The sequence below is a fragment of the Capsicum annuum genome, chromosome 1 (assembly GCF_002878395.1).
Source record: "Capsicum annuum cultivar UCD-10X-F1 chromosome 1, UCD10Xv1.1, whole genome shotgun sequence".
NCBI classification, from domain to species: Eukaryota; Viridiplantae; Streptophyta; class Magnoliopsida; order Solanales; family Solanaceae; genus Capsicum; species Capsicum annuum.
This window is the reverse complement of record NC_061111.1, coordinates 227012260-227026277: the sequence shown is the minus strand read 5'-3', so window position 1 is coordinate 227026277 and position 14018 is coordinate 227012260. Positions and strand designations below refer to the sequence as shown.

The 14018-nt window shown below is 33.3% G+C and overlaps 1 non-coding gene across 1 annotated transcript; it reads right to left on the bottom strand.

Moving 5' to 3' along the window:
* Positions 1 to 1763: 1763 nt before the first annotated feature.
* LOC124892055 lies at positions 1764 to 1870 on the bottom strand. The gene has a single exon (XR_007050055.1). It is a non-coding gene; the product is annotated as a small nucleolar RNA R71 (small nucleolar RNA).
* Positions 1871 to 14018: the final 12148 nt, after the last annotated feature.

Sequence of the window (14018 nt, the reverse complement as noted above, 5' to 3'; positions counted from 1 at the left end):
CAAGGCTTGGTATAAAAGAAAAATGCCCAAAGTGAAGTTGGATGGCAATTTAATGATTTCCATAGAGGCCTCACGTTGAGCCTGCGACGTGACACATAGTTTACCTTGCCAAGACTCATGATGCAAGGGGTATTTAAACTTGATAGACCTATCAACGCAACCATTGTTCCCATGGACTGGGGGTCGCGGTACACACCTTATTCCACACTCGACCAAAATGTTCCTACTATAAATATAGCACTTTTACTTATTATTAGACACTTTTGAAATCTTGGAACATTGGAGGGGGTATTCTATAAAATTTAATTATGGTTTATATCTATTTATATTAGATTTTTAATGTATTATATTATGTATTCAATTACTTTGATTTTGGTTATGTCTATTAGTGGCTAAACGCCCCATTTTCTGGGTTAAAGCCAATGTTTACTTATTCTTTGAATTGATTTTTTTAGATTGTTTATCATATTTGGTTATTTATTTACCCTTGTTATAACTATTTTAAGGAGTATCTAACCTTAGAATACATCTATTGTCAACTTTGTTAGCCCAGAAAGGGGGATAAAAAGATAGAACGAGGGGATAAATAGAGTAAGGTTCTCATTCTTTTATAAAATAAGGAATTTGAATTAGCGACTAGGGTAGGGATATACCTAGAAGCCTTTCTTAGTTCATATGTAGGGTGACATCTTAGTGCATCTAAATGGATTATTACATTCTTGCTCAATGATGTAGTCGTAATGTCCAGTTAAGTAGAAGGTTAGAGGTTGGGAGACCGTAATCATACGATAAACCCTACCAATCAACAACCAAGATAAGCAATCTAATGAATGAGGTTTAATAGTGTAGTATGATTTTTCATAGTGTTTTAACCACGGACGTTCATCCATTGTTTGTCCAAAGTCTTTACTTTTCTGCATTATTTTAGTTTACTTTTAATTACAAGCTTTCAAAAACTCTTTTAGTTACGTTGCACCACTTTAATCTTAATAGTTGAACTTGAATTAGACAGTTGTTGATACAAGTCTCTAAGGGATCGATATTCAACTTTATTTAAGGCCACTGTATTACTTTGTGAGATCACGTACACTTGCATGTGCGCTTAAGTGCAATAAGTTTTTGGCACCGTTGTCGGGCACTTGTAATTTGGCAACTGTTTTATTTTTTGTTTACTTTTTAGACTTCTTTGGTGCTTTACACTTGGTCTTGGTATTTAATTTACGGAAAGCAGGTTTACAGGCTAGTAAGCTGGCAAAGGATAGGGAATTGGTTGAACCAAGCCCCGAACCAGAGGAACATTTTCATCAATTGAGGATAGAAGTAATCCTTCTCCCCCGTATTCCGTAAATTCAAGAGCAACAATACAATCCTGCTCTCATGGCTGAAGATTAACCAGCCCACAGGACAGTTTGCGAAGTGGCAATCCTACTTTCGATAAATTTAACCTCACTTTTTCAGAAACCGGCTACTGGAGGTAACTTTGAGCTAAAACAAAACATGGTGCAGATTTGATCAGTAGTGGACAGTTTATGGGGCTTTCACATGAAGATCCACAAGTTCATCGGTGGAACTTCTTGGAGATTAGTGACACATTCATCCCTACGAGTGTGTCAACTGATTATGTTAGGTTGACACTATTCCCCTTTTCACTATTGGGGAAAGCTAAGAAGTGGTTCAATGCCGAGCCAGCAAGTTTAATCACAACCTGGGATGACTTACCCCAGAAATTCCTCATCTGATTTTTTCCATCTAGCAAGACTGCGAGACTACAATGTGAGATTGTGTGCTTCAAACAGAAGCCAGATGAGAACTTATATTATGCATGGGAGAGGTTCATAGATTTTCTTCAGGACTGTCTACATCATCAACAGTCTAATGAGGTATTAGCTTACACTTTTGTTGAGACACTTGATTACAACATGAAAATTTTGCTAGATTCATCTACAGGTGGTCAAGTTTTGGAATTGACGTATGATGAGCTATACACCTAATTAAACCAGATTTCACAAGGAAATCCTGAGTGACATTCTGACTCAAGAAGTGCTACAAAGAAGATTGCAGGTGTGTTGGGCATTGGCCAGTTTACTACTATATCTACTCAAATTGTTGCACTACAAAATCAGTTGACTACTCAGTTCAACAATATGAAATTGGGGGTTACATAGCCTACAACAATGGTCATTGCAATTCAGTTGATAAATACTTGGTGCATGGTTTGTGGCAATAGTGGTCATTCTGCAGATATGTATGCTGCCAATCCTGAGTCAGTGATATTTGTGGGCAATGTTCAAAGGCTGAATTATGGGAATGCCTACAATCTAAAGTGGAAGACTCAACAACCAAATTAACTAAGGAACACCCAACATCAGCAGTTTTAGCAACCACATACACAAGAATCAGGCCACTAGCAATCTGGAAGAGATGGAGAAATAAACTTTAGCTGCTCAAGCACAATTAACAGTAGATATAAAAAGCCAAGTAATCAGGCCACAAATATTTTTCATGATAAGTTTTATTCTATTCTTTACAAAATTAATTAGCTGGATAAATTCAAAATCAAATTGATTAATATTTCAAAATTTAAATTTTACTATGATTAATAGTTTTATTCTATTATTATTATTATTATTATTATTATTATTATTATTATTATTATTATTATTATTATTACTATTATTATTATTATTATTATTATTAGTAGTAGTAGTAGTATTAAATAGTTAGAGTTTATTTAGAATTCTTCAACTATGATAGGGGTTTGGGTCACAGGTGACAAAAGAGTTTTAAAATGAGGTGTAGGTGACACAAGTCTTAATAATTGAGTAGTGATAACGCTCAATCTACAGCTCTCGTGGGAGTGTAAAGCGGTCGTTAGCAAATATAGAACCCAACCTGGGTTGGGTATCGATCCCACAGAGAATAGCTTGGCCAACAAGCAAGAGAAATTACTAGACTTTTAGTGCAAGTTTCGTAGGAAAGGGGGGATTGTAGTATGTAACCAAAACAAGAATGTAAGAACTGAAAATAGCAAAATAAAGAGAGATTGTCACGTGTGTTGTAAACAATGAGAATTGAGGCGTTGGGGTTATGTCCACCTTCTGAGGTATACGTCTCTATTGGCTATGAGTGTGTAGAGTCTTGACATGTAATTGCTTATAGAGAATTGTAGTCGATGGTAAATCCAAGCGTCTCTCGACCTAAACAAGGACTATTTCACTTTAACTCTCTCGAGCTTAAAGCGTGACTAACGGTACGAATTCTCCAAGAAGTTAGTCCAGGTACGGCACTAGCTTTTTAATAGGAAAGGGTGTCCTACTACCTTGACATTATCTCTTTTCCAGACAAATAACTTTTCTCTCGAACAAGTCAGATGTTAGACTGGCGTTGGTCTATGCGTCTTCTTTTCTAGACAAATAACCTTTCTCTCGAACAGGTTAGATGTTAGAATGGCGTGTTCTTGTGTTTGAACCGCAAAGAATGTAGATTTAAGATGAAGAGAATAATGATATAAGCAATATACTTGTCTTGAACTCACAAACTCATAGCTATAGATAGTAACTCATTCGGCTTCCATAACCCCAACTAAGAGATTTAGTTACCCATGAATGCGAAGGATATCACGTTTTGCATGGTGGATGGCGTGAATAGTAGGTGTTTGGCGTGTGGTTTTAGTGATTCCGTAGCAAGTAACGATTCTCTTGTTGTGGAATTTAAGAGTAGAAGAATGAAGAATTGAGAATGGGTTGTAGGAAGATGTCTTAATTGTAAGGAGATGAATGAATTGTCAGAATGTCTCCCCCCCCCTTCTTTTTAAAATCTCTAACATGATAGGGTATTTATAATACTCCTATCCTACTCCTACTAAACTAATAAAATAAATAACCAAATCCTAATATACTAATGAAATCCTTGACCCAATTGTACTAGGGTAAGGTTACAAAATTATAATCCAAATAGAATGATGAAACACATAACCTAATTGCACTAGGTTAATGTATTATGGCAAAAATCCAGCTTTGTGTCTGTAAGTCCCAAAGTCTTCAGAAATGCTGTTTTAGCCCGGGACAGATTTTCCATGCAGCAGATTTAGTCCTTTATGCGTCCAGCTCCTTTCCATCTCGTTTGTGAGCTTTCTTTTGCGTCAAGTAAGCCATAAATTGCTGTATTTTGCATCATTTATACCTGAAACTTTCCTAATCACATTTGTTAGCTCATTTACAGGAAAAAGGACTAAAAGTGTACGAAATAGATAATTAGTTCTCGAAACTAAGCTAAAATATGGGCACAATATATTGATATAGGCGCGTAATTTCGCCTATCATCAAGTAGAGATGGCAATTACTTCATTATGGTTTAAGAAAGTTTGAAAAATTTCAAAATAACCCACAAGTTTTTAAATTTATACTTTGATTCAAATGTTAGTTAATATATAACGGGAAACAAAGGAAAAAAAGCATCATTTTCTCTCTCCTCATCCGTTGTTATTTTCTCTCTCTTCACGATATTTGTTGTTCATTGTTGCTGCTGCTTTATTCATCATCTTATGATTCATTATCATCATCTTATACTTCATTATCAACTTTATATTCTTCTTGTTGATCATTGTTGTTGTTGTTACCCCAATTGCTGCTCTCTGACCAAATTTTTATGTCAAATTTTATTTCGTAAATCACTTTCAACTTTGGAATTTACTTGAGCGGAGACTTTGGTAAGTCAGATTATGCTTTTTAGTTGAATCTAGGTAACTACTAGTGTGTTATTTTTTCAACAATCGTTTGCATGCGAACATGAATGCAATACAAGAGCAATCTGTTTAAACAGATCCATTATCTGCAGCACCAGATAAATGTTCTGTTGTAACAGTAGACTCATGCTGGATTCATGTTTAATGGTTATAGGTGCCCGTAATATGATTATGAATCGAATAGATGGGTATTCTGTTGCACCAGATTAGTAATCTGTTTCAACGGATAAATAATTTGTTTCATCAGATTACTAATATGTTTCGAACAACAAAATACAACTTTTGTCACACACAAAACCTAACAGATAACTCATATGTTCTTGCTATTGATACTGAAATCAAATTATTCCTTAATTGTAGACATTTTATTCGTTAAAATTAAATAAGAAATAAAAAGTCAAGTGCATCAAACATAATTTTTTATAAAACAAACGAAAAAAATACATAGATAACAGAAAAAAGCTTAATTATTATTATCATTATTATTATTTGTATGGCCAGCCGACCAATCTTCAAAGGGCAGCAGCAGCGCCCTCCGCAGCCTATGGATCTCCCACAACATCCTTACTCTGATGGCAGCCAACTCCCAATGCAGGTCATGAACCTCCTTCTGTAGTTCCTTTATGGCATCTCGTAAAATAGCGACATCCCACACAGGATCAACCATATCTAAAAAATGCGTAAGTTGACAAAACACACACGTAAATACAAAAGTAAAGAAAAGAAAGAATTCGAATGTAATGTAATGTAATACAACGTATATTTACAAAAAAATCAAGAAAAAAACTTACCAGAGATAGGTAAAAACTATCAAGTCCTTGAAGAGAAAGTAGTTGAAGGTGTAACAAGAGCGAAGAATAAATAGTTTGTAGTAGAACAAACGATTGAGTAAGGAGGGACCTATTTATAGAGGATTGAACTTGAATGAGTTAGGCGAAAAATCGCAACTGTTCACCTCCATTTATTAATGACATTCTTGATTACTGTAAAAAGCTATGACTTAATTAAACTAATCAATATTATGATAAGTCATGACTTTTCAGCTTTATTATTATTAATAATTAGTTCTTTCCAGGAATCATTTTTTTACACTATTTTGGACAACAGATAATATATCTGTTGCATCAGATAAATCATCTGTTACAACATATATATTATGATTTGCAACAAATAGATAACCTGTTGCATCAGATAATATATTTGTTGCAACATATAATATATATATTTTTTAAAAAAAATATATTATCTTCATGACATCCAAATTTTTTAACTTTTTAATTATATAAATTAATAAAGTAGATTTAAAGGCACAATTGTTCACCTTCATTTATTAATGACATTCTTGATTACTGTAAAAAGTTATGTCTTAATTAAATTAATCAATATTATGATAGGTCATGATTTTTCAGCTTGAAGCTTAGCTTTATAATTATTAAAATAATTAGTTCTTTCTAGCAACCGTTTATTTTTTACACTGAGTTACACAACAGATTATATACCTGTTGCATTAGATAAATCATATATTACAATAGATATATCATTTGTTGCAACAAATAGTTCAACTGTTGCATCAGATAATATATCTGTTGCAACATATAATATATATATCATTTAAAAAAAATTATCTTCATGACATCTAAATTTTCTGACTTTTTAATTATATAAATTAATAAAGAAGATTTAAAAAGAAGAATATTTCTGGTGAGTTTTTTACGGTTTAAATTGTGTTAATCATTTATTTTCTTATTCTTTTCTGTGAAAAGAAATGACTTAATTAAATCAAGTTGGTGGTGACTTAATCTTTCCGTTTCTTTAATAATCATTTTTATTAATTGAGTTATGGCAACAGATTGTATATCTGTTGCATTAGATAACATATCTGTTTCAACAGATATACCATCTGTTGCTATAAATCGACCATCTGTTTAAGAAGTTTTTTTGATTTCTTCTAACTGATTCATAAGTCGCAACAGATGAGGAATTTGATGCATCAAAAGCGTTTTTTGTTTTTGTTTGTTTGTTGAATGTGTTTAGACAAAAGTCACAGTCACGACTATTCATTTATTTTTTTCTTAAAAATCATATAATCATATATATATCTTAATTAAATTAATCCAATGTTGTGACTTTTTTAAATTAAATAATCTTTCTTTTACGATTATAATATCATTTAGTTCCTTATTATTTATTAACGAACCATTTTTAGGAGAATTTCTCATCATGAACACATCCCTAACTCCAATCGCCGACATGTTTTGAATAGGGAATAAATAGAATGATAATTAAATATTGAATAAGAATTAAAAATTCAAAATCGACCAAACCAAACATATACATGGATTTTTTTGAATCCCGTATAGGTAGATCGGATAGAAAAAAGGGAAATACATACGCTAAAAGAAACAAAAAACATAACTTAATTATTATTATTATTATTACTATTATTATTGTCAACCTGATAATTTTCATCCGGCAGCAGCAGGGCCCTCCTCAACCTTGCTCGAAAGTCGGCCAAATCCCTCTGAGTTCATCAAACTACCTTTGAAATTCCTGCAAGGACTCGATATGAACCTTCTTGTACGAATCTGGATCTGACATATTTGTATTGTAAGTATAGTAGAATGAATGAGAGTGAGTGAGAGTGAGTGAGAGTGAGTGAGGAGGCCGGAGGGACCTATTTATAAAATGATTGAGAATTAGAAGGGACTGGACTTAGTCAAACAAAAAGCCACGACTGTTCATATCCCTTAAAAGGAAAAATTACACAAATCCCAATTTAAGACACCATGTTACACAATATCCCTTAGTATTTTAAAAAAATTACATAAAATTCGAGATTCGTATTTACTAGTGATACATATTCTATATGTATCACTGCTTAACATATGTATCACAATTCAAAATTCTGGGATAAAATGTAATTAGCAAACTATCTGAGATTTAATGCAATATTGCTGAAACTATCCAAAATTATGTGTTGTGTGTTTTACTTAAATAATACTGGTGACTTTATTAATAAGTAAATTAGAAAAAAATGGATCTAAATACAATATTTTATCTTTTGTTGTATTTTCAAAAGATAAAGATTGGTAATTTGTTGCAAAATATATTCCACCTGTCAGATAACTTACAACATATGGAGAATCTGTTGCAACAGATGGATATATCAATTTTCTGTTCCTTTAGCTATGGCGTCTGTTACAACTTGCTAGTCATCTGTTTATTCAATTTCATCGAGAGCAATCGATTTTTCTAAACACTTCTTGGCCAAATTCAATTTTTGCTCTTGGATTTATTCTCTTTTTTTCTTTGCATCCTTCAACCAAACTAATTTTTTTCTATTGGATTGAGGGCAAAAATTGAATTTGGAGGCCAGCTTGAAGGATGCAAAGAAAAAAAGAGAAGCAGTCCAAGAGCAAAAATTGAGTTTGGCCAAGAAGTGTTTAGAAAAATCTATTGCTCTCGATGAAATTAAATAAACAAATGATTAGTAAGTTGCAACAGAAGCCACAGCTGATGGAAAGGCAAACTGATATATACATCTATTGCAACAGATTGTCCATATGTTGTAAGTTATCTGACAGTTGGAATATATTTTGTAACAGATTACTAATCTATTGCTTTCAGAAATACAACAAAAAGATAAAATGTTATATTTAGATCCGTTTTTTTAATTTACATATTAATAAAGTAAACAGTTTTATTTAAGTAACACCACACACAACACATAAATCCCAAATAGTTTGCGTCAGATGTGGAGTCTGTTGCATCAGATATGGAGTCTGATGCAACAAATATGAAGTCTGTTGGAACACATAGCAGCCTTGCCGGTGGTTTGATTTGTTCCATCAGTTGCTCTGTCTGTTGCAACATCAACAACAACATAAAGTACAAACAACAAATAACAAACATCAACAACAAAGAAAACAACAACATTTTTTCCAACAACATCATCAACTACAAAGAAGCATACATCCTATGTTCCAACACCATCAACAACAACGGATGGACCCACATGGAGTCCTCCGGGTGAGCGAGCACAGACTAAACTCGTATCGAACTTTATATATGTATGTGGAAATAAAGAAAAAAACGTATATAATCTAATTAGTGAGCACCCATAGTAAGAGTTATTTGGTTAGCCTAGTTGTTGTTTATGGGTGCTTAAGACAATTTATTTCTTTTGGTCTTGAGTTCAATTCCCACTCAGCACATATTTTTTAAATTTTGGTAACCAACTCTTCTCTTCTTATTCACTTTAAACTTTTTATTTTTTTCTCCCTTACTCCTTGTGTTGATTGTTCGGACTCCACTATTTTAAGCTAAGAAGTACCCATTGTCTAAACCACACCACACCACACCACAAGTTCCAATAATGCCAGCCCCACCACCAACATCAATAACAGCATCAACAACAAAGAAACAAATAAAATACATAAAAAAAATGATACTGCCAATAAGGCTTTTAAACTTCTCCCAACAGATGACTTTTTTTTTGCATCTATAATAAAAATTCTCGGGATGTTTATTCAACAATTAAAAGTTCCTTCAAATTTTTTAAATAAATATGATATGGGAAAATGATAATTAAATAAACAAAAATATATAAATAAAGTTGCAAGAAGAAGACGAGAATGAAAGAGCAATAGTGAATCGTATCATACAATGTCAAAAGGGGGTTAAAACAACAATTTTAGTCCAGGAATATAAGATATGGATATCGATCGGTCTAGATACGAACGAAAATTTTTGAGAAAGAGGAGAGAAAAAAAGGTTATGATAACCCTAAAGAGGATAGAAAGAAAAAAGACAAGAGATTTAGGACTGAAGGAGAGGAGGGGAGAGATGAGATAATTCTAATTTCTAGATGTACTACCCTTAATATTAAATGACTAAATAAAGTGTATTTACTCAAATTTATATTTACAAATCATAATTAATAAGGTTAATTTGGTAGTAAAATAAACCCCTAATTAATATTTTCTTGATGGGAGTGCCAAGTCAATATGAAAAGAAAGAAGTATTAGGGTTTTAATATTCATTAATTAATATTCACTAATAATTTGAGGGGCACGAGGAAGAAAATGGGTGACATTGAAAACACAGGACAAGACTACTCAATGAGATTTTTGAGTTATCCAAGAAACATTTTTTACCACCTTTAGTAGTACTACTACTTTATCTACTCGGATAGTAGCTTGCTTTAAAATTAAAAGAAAATAAAAAGATTTTCAAATAGATATGTCGTCTGTTGCAACAAATTTAGTTATCTATTTGAGAAATCCAAATAGCTCAGTCATCTGTGACAACAGATGGAAATGTCATTTGATAACTAAATAAAAAACGTCATCTATTACAACAGATATTAATATCTGTTTGAAAATTTCCAACACCTCAATCATCCGTCATAACAGATGCAAATGTCTATTTGATAATTAAATAAAAAATGTCATCTGTTACAATAGATATTATTATTTTTTTGAAATTCTCCAACAGCTCAACTGTTTGTTGCAACGGATTTCATTGCAATTGATTTAGGATGAACTAGGGATGAAAAAATGAGCTCCACATTAACTTAATGTTAAGATTAATAATAGTACCTACATCGATCTAGGTGAAACGAGGGATGAATGAATAAGCTCACAGGTTCAATTACAAATCTAATTGAGTCGTTGCATTTGCATGGTGTTAGTATTGCGTTCATCCCAACTCGAGTCATCGATCAATCACTCTGAGTTGAAATGTGTTCTCATTAAATTAATGTTAAGATTAATAATAGTACCTACATTGATCTAGGTGGAATTAGGGATGGATGAATGAGCACAAAGGGTCAACTACAACTTCAATTGAGTTTTTTAGCAATTGTATGATGAGACGGTACTGCATTCCTCCCGACAAGAGTCATCGATCGATCACTTTGAGATGAACCGATTCTTACTACCTTGTATGTTAAACTAATACCTTAATTGAATAATATGGGACTAGGGGTGAGTTCTCATAGGGTCAACTACAACTTCAATTGAGTCTTTTGGAAAATACATGATGAGACGGCACTACATTCCTCTCGACAAGAGTCGTCGATCGATCACTCTGAGCTGAACCAATTATTTCTACCTCATATGTCCAACTAATACCTTAATTAATTAATCTAGGACTAGGGATGAGTTCTTATAATGTCAACTATAATAGATGACAGTGCCTATTTGATAATTTATAACAGATGGGTAATCTATTGCAATATATGACTTAATCCATTTGATAATTTACAATAGATGGGTAATCTATTTGATAGTTTACAACAAATGTGTAATATATTGCAACAAATTACATAATCTATTTGATTTGATCCAACAGAAAAGACATTTTTTGCAACAGGTTGAGCATTTGTTTATATATAATTCAATTGAGTTCATATGTTAGACTAATACCTTAATTGAATGCGAGTTATCATAGGGTCAACTACAACTTCAATTGAGTCTTTTGTCAATTGCATAAGGAAATGGTACTTTAATTGAGTCTTTTGTCAATTTGAGACTAGGGGTGAGTTCTCATAGGGTAAACTATCGATTAATCTAGGACTAGGGGTGAGTTCTTATAGGGTCAACCACAACAGATGGCACTGCCTATTTGATAATTTACAACATATGGGTAATTTGTTGCGACATATGATAATTTATTTGATAATTTACAACACATGGGTAATCTGTCGCAACAGATGACTTAATATGTTTGATAATTTGCATCAGATTCGTAATCTGTTGTTACCTAATCTGATTGATAATTTACAACAGATGAAAAATCTGACGCAATATGTTGAACATTTGTTTTTTACAATTTCAATTGAGTTCATATGTTAGACTCCTAAATTGATTAATATAGGACCAGGGGTGAGTTTTCACAGGGTCACCTCCTAGAGTCTCAGTCAACTATAACTTTAATTATTTTTATATGATATTAAAAATTACGCATATATTTTATGATTTTAAAAATAATTAAGATCATTTTGAACCAAATTAACATTTTCAAAACTACTTGTCATTCTTTTCCAAAATACAAATCAACCCATATAAAATGTTTCATCATTTCAAATCTTGAGGTCTGACTCTTCCTCTCTCATTCTCACTCAACAATATAGTACAGACAACAACTACTCAACAAATTTGCTCAACCCTCTACAACAGATCGCTTTTCTTCTTATTTCTAACCACATAGGTGTTATTTTTGATATCATTCTTGCTTGTATCAGTCGTTTTCTTTGTCTTCATAGGCAACAGAGTTCGAGAAGAGCTTTATATTTGTTTTTTTTCTAAAAAATATGGGATTTTAAGTTAATGATGAAAAATGAAACTTTTAGTTGTATTATCTTCGAGAATGGGTATATAATTTTGAGTTTTGATGGTAAAATCGTAGGAAGAACTCGAGAAATCCCTAGTTTCTGTCATAGTGTTCCGTTGACTGTTGTGATATAGTTGGATGATGGTGGTGGTGGTGGTGGTAGTGTTTGTTATCGTCGTGGTGGCACTGGTGGTGGCTTTGGTTGGTGGTATTTATGGTGGTGTCGGTATTCGTGGTGTTTATTTGTTTGTTGGCATTGGTTGGTGGTGTTTGCGGTGGTGGCTGTTGGTGTGTCGGTATTCGTGGTGTTTGTAATGTATTTTTTAAAATCTATGCATACATCAACTGTAATGTAATTTTTGTTTTTATTTATCTATAGGTAAAACATGTCTCCCAAAAGAAAAGAAAGTGAAAGTGGATCAACGTCTGACCACTAAAAAAAGGCTACAGTACAGAGGGATTCGAAGGAGCTTCTTGAACAATCTCTGTCAGGGAAAAGTGAAGCTAAGGAGAGATGTGAAAACAACGTTGAGGGAGGTGGACAAGGGTTCGTAGATAGTGATGAAGAAAATGAAAGTGAGAAAGAGGAGGAATTGGAGAGTCAGAAAGAGAAAGAGGACCATATTATATGGCTTTTCTTGGGCTTTCATGGTAAAATTAATCACTAATTTTACTCATCAATTAATTTATATTGAATATAGTTATTATGATTTTTTTTTCTTGCTTCATGTTTACACTTTTTAGGCTTAGGCATTTGAAGCCATTTCTCCCCTCCGAAAGCAGTTAATAGATTACCTGGATGAGGTTTCTCCTCCAAGGATGTTTAGGTGGTTGGCTGCAAAGAGCAACATCAATATTAAGGAGGCTGATCTCTTTAACCCTCCGGATGATGTAGTATGTCTTCTTCAAGTAAAATAATTCTACTCAAAGATAAGAAAGATATTGAACAGATGTTATATCTGGTGCATGAGATGTTATATTTGGTGCACCAGATGGGACATCTATTGCAACGGGGTATATCTTGCATCAGATTACCTATCTGTGGTTTTGGTTCTCTGAACCCAACTCCTAAAAGATTAACCATCTACTGCAAATTATGCAATAGTTGTTTAATCTGATAATATATCGTTCATCTGTTGCAATGTACAGATCATTTGTTGCATAACAGATTACCCATCTTGTGCAGCTATTACAACAGATGATTGATATTTTGCATCAGATTATCCATGTGTTTCTCTGTTTCTCCGAACCAGACTCAAATGGATTTTAACCATATACTGCAAACTATGCAACAATGGGTCTTTTTTAAAAAAAATATAGCCCAACTGTGAAAATTATTATATTATATGATTTAAATGCATCTGTCTTTTTTTTTCTATAGGTTGTGCATCCATGGATCGTGCCTACTGAGGAGGAGTCGGTGATGACTTTTTATATTACTCTTAATCATGTTGATACTATTGCAGACCTAATGGCGGAGTTAATTAAGAAGGAATTGGCTGGAGCAACAGCCATAAGAAGAGCAGTTAGGCAAGGTCAGCCTAATGTTGAGGCTCTTCATGACCAACCTTTTACTAAGGCAGATCCGGGTGCTTCTTCTGATGGTGTTGTTAGTGTTGGTTGAAGGCATGCTGATGCTGCTACCAAAGAATAAATATGTTTGAAAACACCCCTTTTCTCTCTTACACAGGTCCCTCTCGCCCCTCTTCACCCTCGTGTTCTCGTTGCGAATGCGATGAGTGCAAGGACAGACGGGATAAACTCTTTGAAAAAGTAGAGGCTATCTCTAAAGCTATCAAGGAATTTAAATCCAATAGGTGTGTCATACCATCCAAGAAGGTGAGGGAGCCACGCACTCCTACAACGTTGGTTAGGATAAAGAAAAGAGCAATTAGAGATGTACTCTCCGCTCGGAAATTAAAAGAAATTATAATTCCTC